Below are 16,319 nucleotides of genomic sequence, written 5' to 3' on the forward strand. Positions count from 1 at the left end.
GGGATGATGGGGCTAAGCATGAACCAGTCCAGTTTCTTCTAGTCCTCCACATATTGTTATCCCTTGTTGAAGACCATGATTGGTGGCTCTTGGTTGGTCACTATGTGTCCTCATCAGTGGCAACTACAGTTTTTAGGGGGAGAAGTTTATCTCCAAACACTTTTCATCAACAAAAAAGAAAAAGAACATATCAACAAATTGAGTATGCAACAAAATAAAAAGCAAAATCTAAAAAAACAATTTTTTAAAACACAATTAAACACCAAAATTAAATCCTAAAAATCAAAGAACAGATAAATAAAATTGGAAGTTTAAAAAATCATTGAGTTAATAAATGAACCTAGGAACTTTAAAAATAAGTTAGATAAACTACTAGCTAATTTGATTTGAAAAAAGAAAAAACCAAATTACAAAAATATGAAGTAGAATTCATAACAATAAAGAAGAAATAAAGGATAATATTAGAAACTATTTTGCTAAACTACATATCCATAGAGTCTACAAGTTAAATAGAATTGGCAAATATTTTCAAAAATATAAAACCCCCAAATCAATAGAACAAGAAAGTGAGAATTTAAATAAAATAATTTCAGAAAATTAAAATTGAACAGTACATAAATAAACCTCTAAAGGAAAAAAACATGAAGCATATAAATTTATTGATTCATTTAAAGAACCATTAACTTCAATATCCCCCAAACTTTCCCTTTTTTATGATCTCTTTGTGATATAGGCCTAGTAATGGTATTGCTGGGTCAAAGGGTATGCACAGTTTTACAGCGTTTTGGGCAAAGTTCCAAACTGCTCTCCAGAATGATTGCATCAGTTCACACCTCAACCAACAGTGCATTAGTATTCCAATTTTCCCACATCTTCACCAACATTTATCATTTTTCTTTTTTGTCATATTAGCCAATTGGATAGGTGTGAGGTAGTACCTCAGAATAGTTTTAATTTCCATTTCTCTCATCAGTAGTGATTGAAAACATTTTTCATATGGCTGTAGAAAGCTTTAATTTCTTCATATGAAAACTGCCTGTTTATATTGGTAGGGCTATTATTATCTCCATTTTACAGACAACATTTTTAAGGTACAAAAAAGATACATGATTTGCCCTTGGTCAGTGCCTGAGATTGGATTTGAACTCAGGTATTCCTGAATCTAGGGCAAGTGTTCTATCCACTGTTCCACCCAGGTGCTGGTTAAGACCTGGGTTTAAGTCCTACCTTTGGGGAGACTTCCTGGATGGAGCCAAGATGGCACAGGAAAGGCAGGGACTCCTCAGAGCTCTCCCCCAAATCCCAGCAAATCCCTTCAAATAATGCCATAAGACAGTTCCTGGAGCAGCAGAACCTACAAAAGGATGGTATGAGGTCATTTTCCAGCCAAAGACAGCTTAGAAGGCTCGCAGGAAAGGTCTGTTTTACAGGGATGAGAGTGGAGTACAGATTGGGGCTGCACCATGCAGAACCAGCCCCAGTCCAAGATAATTAGGCTTCTGGAGCCTTGGAATCCACTGAGGCAGTGGATACTTCTGGAACTCAGCTCACAAACCAGTGAAGGGGTCAAGTGTTTGACTGGGGGGAGATTGCGGGGGTCTCTTCTGGCACTGAGGGGGAACTCTGTTGTGTTGCCTGTTCTCAGAACCAGGAAGCAGTCTTGAGTGATGGCCACCTAGGTCGGGGAGAGGTGCAGGCACACCAGAGCTTACAACCACAGTGAAACAGAATTCTGTTCCCAGGTTAAAGAGCAAGCAGGCCTCTGGTTACTTAGAGACCAAAGCACAGGCCAGGGGAGTGTGCTTCTCCTTAAATTGTACCACCTGGGACTCCTTGAAACTTGGGATAGTGTGCCCCAGAAGCAGTGCCCCACTTTAAGAAGGAGTTAAAAGTCAAGAATTGGGCTGGCCAAATAAGCAGACAAAAAAAATGCGGACCCTAGAAAGTTTCTTTGGTCATGTGGTAAAAAGTTTTTAACAGTCGGTTAGTGAACACGGAAAGACGCCAGTTTTTAAAGGACCACCCTTTTGGGGAGGAGACCGACGGCCGTGCATGGGCTATGCATGCCAGTCCAGCTGTTAAGCACTCCACTTCTGGGGTGCGAGCTTAAAAGGCAAGGAGAGAACGGAAGTGAGGTCTTTTGCCTACTCTCCTGGTCCGATGGCTGCGCTGCTCAGACAGATGCTGGCTGGAGTTCGACTCGGCCTGGCTCGCCATAGCAGCACATGCTTGACGCGGCTCTCTCCCCTCAAAGGTGGCCTTGGGCTTTTGGTGAATTTTATACGGAATATAGACTAAGCTTAGACTTAAGACTATTTGTTTTGTATTTCTACTTTCCTATCCCTCTAATCAACATCACTTTGTAATTTCCATACAATAAAAGCTCTAACTAGAGATCAGAAGCTTCTTCCATTTACTAGTCTGGGAGATAATTAAGGGAAACAGTTGAAAGGGGGATGTTACTGCTCTAGTATCCAATTTTAAATCTCACAGTGACAGGGAAGATCAAAATGCACCTTCAGAAGAAGATAACAAAGTCAAAGCACCTACATCCAAAGCTTCCAAGAAAAATATGAATTGGTCTCAGGCCATGGAAGTGCTCAAAAAGGACTTTGAAGATAAGGTAAGAGAGTTAGAGGGAAAAAATGGAAAGAGAAATGAGAGTGATGTAGGAAAGTCATGAAAAAAGTCAATAGCTTCAAAGGCCAAATGGAAAAGGAGATACAAAAGGTCTCTGAAGAAAATAATTGCTTAAGAATTAGGATTGAGCAAATGGAAGCTAATGAATTTATGAAAAATCAAGACACAATAAAGCAAAACCAAAAGAATGAAAAAATCAAGGGCAATGTGAAATATCTCCTTGGAAAAACAGCTGAACTGAAAAATAAATCCAAGAGAGATAATTTGACAATTATTGGATTATCTGAAAGCCGTGATCAAAAAAAAAAGAGCTTAGACATCATCTTCCAAGTGATTTTCAGGGGAAATTGCCCTGATATTCTAAAAGTAGAAGGTAAAATAGGAATTGAAAGAATCCACCAATCCAATTCCTAAAGGATATCCCAAAATGAAAACCTCCAGGAATATTATAGCCGAATTCCAGAACTCCCAGGTCAAGGAGGAAATATTGCAAGCAGTCAGAAAGAAGCAATTCAAGTATGGTGGAGCCACAGTCAGGATAACACAAGATCTAGCAGCCTCTACATATTTTTTTTTCTCTTTATTTATTTTATTTTCCAATTACATGTAAGGGTACTTTGCTTTTTTTTTTTAATTAATAAAGTATTTTATTTTTTTCCCATTACATGTAAAGATAGATCTCAACTTTTGTTTATACAGGCTTTCCAATTTCAGATTCTCCCTCCCCTCCCTCCCCCCTTCCCTACACAGCAGGTAATCTGATATAGGTTATATATATATATATATATATATATAATTATATATATAATTATTATATAATATATAATATTATATATAAAATATATATTAATGTTATTATGTTTGTATATATATGTACATATATATACACACATAATAACATTAATCCTATTTCTGCATTAGTCATGTTATAAGAGAAAAATCAGAGCAATGATGAAAAACCTCAAAATAGAAAAAACAACAGCACCAAAAACAAAAGAAATGGTATGGTTCATTCAGCATCTATACTTCACAGTTCTTTTTTTTTTTTTTTGGTGGATTTGGAGATCCTCTTCTATCATGAGTTCCCTGGAACTCTTCTGTTCCATTGCATTGGTGAGAAGAATATAGTCCATTACAGTAGATCAACACTCAATGTTGATGATACCGTGTACAATGATCTTCTGGTTCTGCTCATCTCACTCATCATCAGCCCACACAAGACCTTCCAGGTTTCTCTGAACTCCTCTTGTTCATCATTTCTTTCAGCACAATAGTATTCCATTGTATTCATATACCACAACTTGTCCAGCCATTCCCCAATTGATGGGCATCGACTCAACTTCTAATTCCTTGCCACCACATAAAAAGCAGCTATAAATATTTTTGTACATGTGGGTCCCTTTCCCCTTTCCATGATTTCTTTGGGAAAAAGACCCAAAAGTGGTATTGCTGGGTCAAAGGGTATGGACAGTTTTATCGCCCTTTGGGCATAATTCCAAATTGCTCTCCAGAATGATTGGATCTGTTCACAGCTCCACCAACAATGCATTAGTGTTCCAATTTTCCCACAGCTTCTCCAACATTTATCATTTTCCTTTTTTGTCATTTTAGCCAATCTGATAGGTGTCAGGTGGTACCTCAGAGTTGTTTTAATTTGCATCTCTCTAATCATTAGAGATTTAGAGCATTTTTTCATATGGGAATAGATAGCTTTGGTTTCTTCATCAGAAAACTGCCTGTTCATATCCTTTGACCATTTCTCAATTGGGGAATGATGTGGATTCTTATAAATGTGATTTAGTTAACTATATATTTTAGAGATGAAGCAGCAGAAGTACTGACCACAAAAATTGTTTCCCAGCTTTCTGCCTCCCTGCTAATTTTGGATGCATTGCTTCTGTTTGTACAAAAATTTTTTTAATTTAATGTAATCAAAATCATCCATTTTGCATTTTATAATATACTCTATCTCTTATTTGGTCATAAACTGTTTTCCTTTCCAAAGATCTGATAGGTAGCCTATTCCTTTCTCTCTTAATTTACCTATGGTATCACCTCTTATGTCTAAATCGTGTATTCATTTCGACCTTATTTTAGTATAAGGTGTAAGATGTTGGTCTATGCCTAATATCTGCCATACTATCTTCCAGTTTTCCCAGCAGTTTTTGTCAAATACTGAGTTCCTATCCCAGAAGCTGGAGTCTTTGGGTTTATCAAACACTACATTACTAGTGTCATTTACTACTGCATTTCCTGAGCCTAGCCTATTCCATTGATCTACCACTCTATTTTTTAGAAAGTACCAGATAGTTTTGATGACTGCCATTTTATAGTAAAGCTCCAGGTTTGGTATTGCTAACCCACCTTCCTGTGAATTTTTTTTCATTATTTCCCTGGATATTCCTGATTTTTTGTTTTTCCAGATGAATTTTGTTATTATTTTTTCTAGCTCTATAAAATAATTTTTAGGTAGTCTGATTGGTATGGCACCGAATAAGTAAATTAATTTAGGCAGTATTGTCATTTTTACTATATTAGCTCTGCCTATCCATGAGCAATTGATATCTTTCCAATTATTTAGATCTGATTTGATTTGTGTGAAGAGTGTTTGGTAGTTGTGTTCATAGAGTTCCTGGGTTTGTCTTGGCAAGTAGACTCCCAAGTATTTTATATTATCTACCGTTACTTTAAATGGAATTTCTCTTTCTATCTCTTGCTGCTAGACTTTGTTGGTCATGTATAGAAATGCTGATGATTTATGTGGATTTATTTTATATCCTGCTACTTTGCTAAAGTTGTTAATTGTTTCAAGTAATTTTTGAGTTGATTCTCTAGGATTCTTTAAGTATACCATCATATCATCTGCAAAGAGTGATAGTTTTGTTTCCTCCTTGCCTATTCTAATTCCTTTAATTCCTTTTTCTTCTCTGATTGCTAAAGCAAACATTTCTAGTACAATATTAAATAAAAGGGGTGATGATGGACATCCCTGTTTCACCCCTGATCTTATTGGGAAGGCCTCTAATTTATCTCCACTGCATATAATACTTGCTGATGGCTTTAGGTAGATACTGTTTATTATTTTAAGGAAAGCTCCACCTATTCCCAAACTCTCTAGTGTTTTTATTAGGAATGGTTGTTGTATTTTGTCAAATGCTTTCTCTGCATCTATTGAGATAATCATATGATTTTGGTTGGTTTTCTTATTGATATGGTTGATTATGTTAATAGTTTTCCTAATGTTGAACCAGCCCTGCATTCCTGGTATAAATCCCACCTGGTCATAGTGTATTATCGTGGTGATCACTTGCTGTAATCTCCTTGCTAATATCTTATTTAAGATTTTAGCATCAAAATTCATTAGGGAAATTGGTCTATAATTTTCTTTCTCTGTTTTTGCTTTGCCTGGTTTTGGTGTCACCACCATATTTGTGTCATAAAACGAATTTGGTAGAACTCCTTCTTCACCTATTTTTCCAAATAATTTGTATAATATTAGAATTAATTGTTCTTTAAATGTTTGGTAAAATTCACCCGTAAACCCATCTGGCCCTGGGGATTTTTTCTTAGGGAGTTCATTAATGGCTTGTTCAATTTCTTTTTCTAATATGGGTTTATTTAAGGATTTTATTTCCTCTTCAGTTAACCTGGGAAGTTTGTATTTTTGTAAATATTCATCCATTTCATTTAGATTGTCAAATTTATTGGCATACAGTTGGGAAAAATAATTCCTAATTATTGATTTAATTTCCACTTCATTGGTGGTAACATCACCCTTTTCATTTTTGATACTTGTAATTTGGTTTTCTTCTTTCCCTTGTTTAATCAAATTAACCAATATTTTAGCTATTTTATTGGTTTTTTCATAAAACCAGCTCTTAGTTTTATTGGTTAATTCTATAGTTTTTTTGCTTTCAATCTTATTAATTTCTCCTTTAATTTTCAGGATCTCTAGTTTAGTATCTAATTAGGGATTTCTAATTTGGTTTTTTTCTAGCTTTTTAAGTTGCGTGCCCAATTCATTAATCTCTTTCTCTTTTTTATTCATGTAAGCATTTAGAGCTATAAATTTTCCCCTAAGCACTGCTTTGGCTGAATTTTGGCACGTTGTCTCATTATTGTCATTCTCTTGATATAGTTATTGATTGTTTCTATGATTTGTTGTTTGGCCCATTCATTCTTTAGAATGATATTATTTAGTTTCCAATTGATTTTCATTCTACTTTTCCCTGGCTCTTTCTTACATGTATTTTTTTTTTGCATCATGATCTGAGAAAGATGCATTTACTATTTCTGCCTTTCTACATTTGACTATGATGTTTTTGTGCCCTAAAACATGGTCAATTTTTGAAAATGTGTCATGTACTGCTGAGAAAAAGGTATATTCCTTTCTATCCCCATTCAATTTTCTCCAGACATCTATCGTGTCTAACTTTTCTAGTAATCTATTCACCTCTTTCACTTCTTTCTTATTTATTTTTTGGCTAGATTTATCTAATTCTGAGAGGGGGAGATTCAGGTCCCCCACTAGTATAGTATTACTGTCTAATTCCTCTTGTAACTCATTTAACTTCTCTAAGAACTTGGATGCTATACCACTTGGTGCATACATATTTAATATTGATATTACTTCATTATCTATAGTACCTTTAAGCAAGATGTAATTTTCTTCCTTATCTCTTTTAATGAGATCTATTTTTGCCTGAGCTTTGTCTGAGATAAGGATTGCTACCCTTGCTTTTTTTACTTTAGCTGAAGCATAATATATTCTGCTCCAGCCTTTTACCTTTACTCTGTGTGTATCTCTCTGCTTCAAATGTGTTTCTTGTAAACAGCATATTGTAGGATTCTGGTCTTTAATCCACTCTGCAATTCGCTTCCATTTTATAGCGGAGTTCATCCCATTCACATTCACAGTTATTATTATTGACTGTCTATTCCCCTCCATTCTATTTACCCCCTTTGTACTTTACCCCCTTCTTTCACCCTATTCCTCCTCACTGATGTTTTACTTCTTAAGCCTGCCTCCCCCAACTGTCCTCTGTTTTTATCACCCCCCCCTCTCTTTTCTTTACCCTTTTCTCCCTTGCTTTTGTCCTCCCTTCTATCAGTGCCCCCCTTTCCCTTCCCCTTTTGCTTCCCTAAAGAATGAGCTAAGTTTCTTTATCCCAATGAATGTATATGTTATTCCCTCTTTGAATCAAATCTAATGAGAGTAAGGTTAAAACAATGTTCACCCCTCCTTTCTTTCCCTCTATTGTAATAGGTTTTTTTTCACCTCTTCATATGATATAATTCATCCCATTCCACCTCCCCTTTCCTCTCCTCCCCATAGACTCCCTTTTTAACCCCTTAATTTAATTTTTTTATATCATCACATCAAAGACTATTTATATTTATACCCTCTGTATAAACTCCTTCTCTCTGCCCAAATACATTTACAGTTCTTAAGAGTTATGAGTATTATCTTCCCGTGTAGAGATATAAACAGTTTAACCTAATTGGGTAACCCTTTTTTCCCCCTCTGTTTACCTTTTTAAACTTCTCTTGAGTCTTGTATGTTAAGATCAAATTTTCTATTCAGTTCTGGTCTTTTCACCAGGAAAGACTGAAAGTCCCCAATGTCATTAAATGTCCATCTTTTCCCTTGAAAGAGAATGCACATTTTTGCTGGGTAATAGATTCTTGGCTGCAATCCAAGCTCCTTTGCCTTCCGGAATATCATATTCCAAGCCTTGCAGTCCTTTAATGTTGAAGCTGCCAAGTCCTGAGCAATCCTAACTGTGGCTCCATGATATTTAAATTGCTTCTTTCTGGCTGCTTGGAGTATTTTCTCCTTCACCTGATAATTCTGGATTTTGGCTATAATATTCCTTGGAGTTTTCCTTTTGGGGTCTCTTTCAGGAGGTGATTGGTGGATTCTTTCAATGATGATTTTATCCTCTGATTCTATGATATCAGGACAGTTCTCCTTAATAATTTCCTGGAATATGGTGTCTAGATTCTTTTTCTGATCATGGCTTTCAGGCAGTCCAATGATTCTCAAATTGTCTCTCCTCGATCTGTTTTCCAGATCAGTTGTCTTTCCAATGAGGTATTTCACATTTTCTTCTATTTTTTCATTCTTTTGATTCTGCTTGACTGATTCCTGGTGTCTCATGGATTCCTTATCTTCCAATTGTCCCATTTTAATTTTTAAGGCATTGTTTTCTTCAGTGAGATTATGCACCTTTTTTTCTATTTGGCCAAGTGAATTTTTTAAGGCAGTGTTTTCTTCAATGAGATTATGCACCTTTTTTCCATTTGGCCAGATGATTTTTTAAGGCATTGCTTTCTTCAATGAGATTATGCATCTTTTTTTCCATTTGGACAAATGAATTTTTTAAGGCATTGTTTTCTTCAGTGAAATTATGTGCTTCCTTTTCCAAGCTGCTGATTCTTTTTTCATAGTTTTCTTGTTTTGCTTTCATTTCTCTCCCCATTTTTTCTTCTACCTCTCTCAATTGATTTTTTTTTTGCAGGGCAGTGGGGGTTAAGTGACTTGCCCAAGGTCACACAGCTAGTAAGTGTCAAGTGTCTGAGGCCGGGTTTGAACTCAAGAACTCCTGAATCCAGGGCCGGTGCTTTATCCACTGCGCCACCTAGCCGCCCCCTCAATTGATTTTTAAAATCCTTTTTGAGCTCTTCCAGGAAGGCTTTTTGTTCTTGAGACCAATTCATCTTCCCCCTTGAGGCTTCACATGTAGGCAATTTGAGGCTATTGTCCTCATCTGAGTTTGTGTTGGTTTCTTCCCTATTGATACAGAAGCTCTCAATGGAGAGGGCTCTTTTTTGCTTCTTACTCATTATTGCAGCTTGTTTATTTATTTTTTAAGTTGAGGTCTGCTCTGGGGGCACCAGGGTCCCTGTTTTGGGCTTCTTGTGCAGGTGTATAGGTGCTGTTTGACTGGTTTTTACTCTGAGGCCTTTATAGTGTGTGCAGTTCGACCCCCTGCACTTCCTGTCTGGGTGTGCTTGGCCAGGCACCCAATCCCGCCTGTCCCGTTCATGGCCCTACAGCCCGCCCTCCCGGCCAGTGCAGGTAGGTTTTTCCACTCTCCTTCTTGCCCACCAGATTTTTGAGCCAGGTTCCAAGGGCCTCAGTTGTTTGGATGTGGCCCGCAGCTCCTGCTGACGTTCCCTGACCCCCTTGGCGCTGGGCTGCTGCCCTGCGCTGGGCCTCCCTTTTGCCCGAGTCAGACCAACCTTTTCCTGATGTCTTCTAAGTTATCTCTGATTGGAAGACTGTGTCTCTCTGTCTCTTTGCAGGTTCTGTGGTTTCAGAATCCATCCAGAGGTTTGATTTAATGTTATTTTTGAGGGAACAGAAGGAGAGCTCGGGCATCTTGCCGCTTCCTCTCTGCCATCTTGGCTCTGCCCCCGGGAAGCTTTTTGACAATTTGGGGGGGGGGGGGGTTGGGCAATGGGGGTTAAGTGACTTGCCCAGGGTCACACAGCTAGTAAGTGTGAAGTGTCTGAGGCCAGATTTGAACTCAGGTACTCCTGAATCCAGGACTGGTGCTTTATCCACTGCACCACCTAGCTGCCCCCTGGGAAGCTTTTTAATAATGTAGTAAGGGTACTTTTCAACATTCATTTTCATAAGATTTAGAGTTCCAAATTTTTCTCCTTCCCTTTCCTCCCACCTCCACAAGATCACAACTAGGTTATATATGTGCAATCCACAAGTGTTCTTTTTATCAGTTCTTTCTATAGGGGTGCATAGTAAGCTTCCTCACTCCTTCCTTGGGATTGTCTTGGATCATTGCATTGCTGAGAGTAGTTAAGTCATTCACAATTGCTCATTGAAAGATACTGCTGTCACTATGAACAATGTCCTCCCAGCTCTGCTCATTTCATTATACATCTATGTTCAATAGTCTTTCTAGGTTTTTCGGGGATCATACTGTTTGTCATTTCCTGTAGCATAAAACCATTCCACTACAATGATATAGCACAGCTTTTTCCATCATTCCTCAATTGATGGACATTCCCTTGATTCTCAATTCTTAGCCTCCACCAAGAGTTGTTATAAATATTTTTTGTACAATTTTTCCCCTTTTCTCTTTTTCATGATTACAATTGCTAACTGTTTCCCTTCCATCCTATTCCCTTCCCCATGATATTTATTCTATTATCCATCTTCTTTCATCCTATCACTCTTCAAAAGGGATTTGCTTCTGTCTGCCCCCCCACTCTGCCCTTCCTTCTTTTGCACCTCTCTCTTTATCGCCTTCCCCTCCTATTTTCCTGCAGGGTTAGAGAGATTACTGTACCCAATTGAGTGTGTACATTACTCCCTCCTGGAGCCAATTCTAATGAGATGGAGGTCTTTGAGCCAATTATGATGAGTGTTAGGCTCATTTACTGCCCAGATTAAACAGATTACTCCACCCAGCTGGGTGTGTCTGTTAGGCCCTCCTTGAGGCAGCTCTGATGAGTTTAAGGTCTTTGAGCCTTTTCTGATGAGTGTAAAATTCATTTACTGCCCTGCTCCTCTTCCATCTCTTCCCCCACTCCATAAGCCTTTTCCTGTTTCTTGCATGTAGGATTTCACCTCTGCCCTTCTCTCTCCCCCAGTGAATTCCCTTCACCTCTCAATTTAACCCTAAAGATGTCATCACCTAGCTAAGTGACACAGTGGACAAAGCATCCACCCTGGACCCAGGGGAATCCCAGCTAAAACCCAGCCTCAGACACAAGACAGTCGCCTGCTGTATGACCCGAGGTATGTCTCCCAGCTCCAATTTTTTATGGTTTCCTAGGGTCTTGTATTTGAAAGTCAAATTTGCCATTCAGTTCAGGTTTTTTCATCACAAATATCTGAAAGTCTTCTTTTTCATTGAAGTCCCATTTTTTCCACTGAAAGATTATGCTGAGTTTTCCTGGGTAGGTGATTCTTGGTTGTAATCCCAATTCCTTTGCCCTCTGGAATATCATATTCCATGCCCTTCAGTCCTTTAATGTAGCAGCTGCTAGATCTTGTGCTATCCTGACTGGGGCTCCACAGTACTTGAATTCTTTCTTTTTGGCAGCTTGCAATATTTTCTCCTTGACCTGAGAGCTCTGGAATTTGGCTACAATATTCCTAGGAGTATTCTTTGGGGGGATCTCTTTCTGGAGGTGATTGGTGGATTCTTTCAATTTCTATTTTAGCTTCTTCTTCTAGAATTTCAGGGCAATTTTCCCTGAGAATATCTTGGAAGATGGTGTCTAAGCTCTTTCTTTGATCATGGTTTTCAGGTAGACCAACAATTTTCAAATTATCTCTCCTGGACCTATTTTCCAGGTCAGCAGTTTTTCCCAGAAGATATTTCACATTGCCCTTTATTTTTTTATTCATTTGGATTTGCTTTATTATGTCTTGGTTTCTCATAAAGTCACTAGCTTCCATTTGTTTAGTCCTAATTCTTAGGCAATTATTTTCATCAGAGAGCTTTTGTACCTCCTTTTCCATTTGGCCAATTTGACTTTTCAAGCTATTGACTTTTTTCTCATGTCTTTCCTGCATCACCCTCATTTCTCTTTCCATTTTTTCCTCTACCTCTCTAACTTTATCTTCAAAGTCCTTTTTAAGTGCCTCTGTGGCCTGAGACCAATTCATATTTTTCTTGGAAGCTTTAGATATAGGGACCCTGATGTTGACATCTTCCTCTGAGGGTGCCCCTTGGTCTTCCTTGTTACTGAAGAAACTTTCTATGGTCCTAACCTTTCTCTGTCAGCTCATCTTGCCTTTCTTTTACTTGACTTTTAGCTCCTTAAAGTGGGGTACTGTTTCCAGGGTGCAGTATTCCAAGCTTAAGAAGTCCCAGGTGGTATGATTTAAGGAGAATCAGGTTCTTCCCCTGCCTGGCCTGTTTCCTGGTCCTAGATGACCCCAGACCCCCTTGCTAATCAACCAGCTTTGTGTGTTGTGGTTGTTAGTTCTGATGAGCCTGTGCCCCTCCCCCCCCCCCCCCCCGACCACTGCTACTCAAGCCTACCTCCTGGTTCTCAGCAGGGGTGTAAAATCCAAGTTCTGCCTTAGCACCCGCATAGACCTCTGCAGTCTCCCCCCTGACCAGGGTTCATCCCACTCACCAGACTGTGAACTTAGTTCCAGACAACACTGGTGCTTCAGCTGACTCAGAGGCTCTGGGGGTCTGCTTCTCTAGTGAGGCCTTCCTGAGACTGGATCTGTGTCAGGGTGACTATGGGTTTGTGCTCGACTCCTGTATCAGCACAGCAGCTCCCTCCTTCTGACCTTCCAAGCCGTTCTTGGTTAGAAGATTATTTCAGCACATTCTTCTGTGAGTTTTGCTGCTCTGGGCATTTTCCTATGGTGTTATTTGGATGTTTTTTGGAGTGATCATGTCATGAGTTCAGGAACTCACTGCCTTTCCTCCGCCATCTTCCAGCCTCTACATTAAAGGATCAGAGGTCTTAGAATATGATATTCTGGAGAGCAAAGGAATTGTGATTACAACCAAGAATCGTCTACCCAGAAAAACTGAGTATAATCTTTCAGGGGGGAAATAGAAACTCAATGAAAGAGAGGACTTTCAGGCATTCATGATGAAAAGACATGAGCTGAAAGGTGTAATATCGCCATCTGTAATAGGCTATCTGTATAGGGCTAAAATTCTAGCTAGACTGTCTAAAAATCTAATTAGTAACCATAAATTATAAGCTTTAGCAAGAGTTTAGACTTTTAAGTATTTATTAAGGAGCATAAGAATTTGGTGAGGAGAAAGAGGCCAAGATTCCTTCATCTATCTATCTCAGGGAGCCAGCATCTCAGCTCTACTCAAAACAAGGTCCCAGGCGAAAGAGAGAGCTCGCTCCTTCCTCTTCCCAGAAGCCTCCTCTCCAACAGGAAACAGAGCCGTCCACACACACACAGCTCCAAGCTAATTGGCTGCTAGCTTTGATCGAGAGTACCCATGAGCAAACATCACTTCCCGACACTAATGTGACATGGCTATGTCCTCAGGCCAGAGCTCACAAAATATTCTTCTCAGCAGGGGGGCATTATTCCAACAACGGAAAATTTGACAAGACTGTAGAGAAACATAAAAAGTAAACAGGAAAAAAGAAATCATAAGGGATATTAAAAGGTTAGATTGTTTACATTCCTACATGAGAAGATGATAATTGTAACTCATAAGAACTTTCTCATTATTAGGGCAGGTGGATGGAATGTATTTAGACAGAGGGCACAGGTGTGAGTTGAATATGAAGGAATGATATCTTTAAAAAAAATTAATGGCTGAGAGAGGAGTACACTGGGAGAAAGGGAAAGGGAGAGGTGGAATGGGATAAAGTGTCTCACATAAAAGAAGCAAGAAAATGCTTATGGAGTGAAGGGGAAAATGGAAGAGGTACAGGGGAGTGAGTGAGCCTTATTCTCATCAGAATTGGCTCAAAGAGTGAATAACATACACACTCAATTGGGTAGAGTAATCTATCTAACACTCCAGGAAAGTAGAAGGGGAAAGGGATAAGTGTGGGGGGGGTAAAAGTAAGGAAGACAGATTGGGGGAGGGGACAGTCAAAACTAAAACACTTTTTATGAAGGATAGGGTGAAAGAAGTTAGAAAATAGAGTAAATATCATAGGGATGAAATAAGATGGAGGGAAAGACAGTTAGCAATAGTAACTGTGAAAAAAATGTTGAAGCAGAGGCAAGAGCAATATAAGATGATGGATGGATGGATGGATGGATTGGTGATTGGATGAAGATGAGGATTGATTGAGGAGGAAAAGGATTGATTGATGATAAAATGTATGGTACTTTGTTCTGCTATTGTGAAGAAAATTCTTTGTTAGGTATAAGGTACTATATAAATGTGTTTGTTGTAAAGAAATCTCTCTTTGAATTACTATATAAATATAGTTTACTATAAAAATGATGAGCAAGATGCTATCAGAAAAACCTGGAAAGACCTACATGAGCTGATGCAAAGTTAAATGTAATGTATACAAAATAATAGCAATATTGTAAGATGATGTGCTGTGAATTATTTATATTCATCAATACAATGATCCAAGACAACTCTGAAGGATTTATGAAAAATGCGATCCATCTATAGAGAAAGAACTGACGGAATCTGAATACAGATTGAAGCATATTTTTTGTTAGTTCCTTTATCTGAAGTTTTATTTTTGTCTGTTTTCTTTCACAACCTGGCTAATGTGGAAATGTTTTGCATGACTACACATGTAAAACTGATATTGAATCACTTGAGTTCTTAAGAAAGGGGTGGGGAGGGAGGCAGGTAGAGAATTTGGAATACAAAGTTGTTGTTTTTTTAAATTGATGTTTAAAATTTTTACATGTAATTTGGGAAAATAAAAATTCTAAATTTTAAAAAGTCCTACCTTTGATATATTTTGGCTACGTGACCCTGGACAAGTCACTTAACTTCTGGGTACCCTAGTCATCTCTCTAATACTGAGTTGCAAAAAAGGTGCCAGTGTGCACTGGCAGAGGGAGTTTTCTCTCCCAGGAGTTCCCTATACCAATAAAATCACAGATCCTATACTAATGAAATACTTATCCCTAGAACTATTGTTTAGATGGTCAGAATGCCCAAATGGCTAAAAAAAATCTATTCCTTCATGACCAACTTAATGATAAATGCCTTTTGAATTAGTAAGGTTGCTCTCTAGATTACCAAAAAAACAGATTATCACCACACCCATCTCCAAAGCTTTCCTAGTTTAACTGGCTTTGCTAGAGATTGTTTCTGCTGACAGACTTCAAGAACCAGGGTTCAATTCTATAGTAAAATAAGGTATGAGAGGCTGACTTTAGCATAACAGCTCTGATGCTATCTTTTGACTCATCTTGGTTCTGCTACTTAGGAATATAGGATGATGTTTATAACCAGAGAAGATTTCAGGGATCATTTGGTCCAGAGTTCTCATAAAAATAAGGAAACAGAGGCCCACAAACTTTAAGTGATTTGTGTTAGATCATACAGGTGGTAAAGGGAAGAACTAACATTTAAACCCAGGTCCTCTGGTTTGAAATCAAATATTTTCCCCTCCACTTTTTGGATTTTCAGTTTCCTTATCTGTAAAATAAGAAAATTGGAATAGATTATTTCTAAGGTCCCATCTAGCTCTAAGTTATAGAATCCTAGCCTAGAATTCTGTTACTTGACCTAGTTCAGTATAAGGCTTTAATAAATATCTATTAATTGAAGTTACCCAAATTGAACTAAATTAGCCTGAAAAAAATATCATGTTAGGCAACTTTGATTATTTGGTTTCATGGTAAAAGACCATGTGGGGCATGAGATCAATGATACAGACAGTGTCTGTTTGTTGATTACTGTGGTGTCTGTCTGGAAATATGTCCAAAGTTCAGATGGAAGAAATACATTGTTGATATACTTAGTCCTATCTAGAATTCCACAGAACTCACATCAGGTTTCTTTTCAGACTACATTTCAGGCAGCCTTCTTCACAAAACTGCACTCAGTAGTTTTAAGAAGTAGGAAAAAATGGGGGTGTTTATCCTGGAGAAAAGAGGACTCATGAGGGTATGGGATAGCTGTCTTTGGGTATCTGAACTGTCATGTGGAAGGGAGATCATGAATACTCTGTTTGACTCCAGAGGATAGAACCAGGAAAAGTGTGTGAAAGTGGAAAAG

Source organism: Dromiciops gliroides, chromosome 2 (assembly GCF_019393635.1).
Source record: "Dromiciops gliroides isolate mDroGli1 chromosome 2, mDroGli1.pri, whole genome shotgun sequence".
Classification (NCBI taxonomy): domain Eukaryota; kingdom Metazoa; phylum Chordata; class Mammalia; order Microbiotheria; family Microbiotheriidae; genus Dromiciops; species Dromiciops gliroides.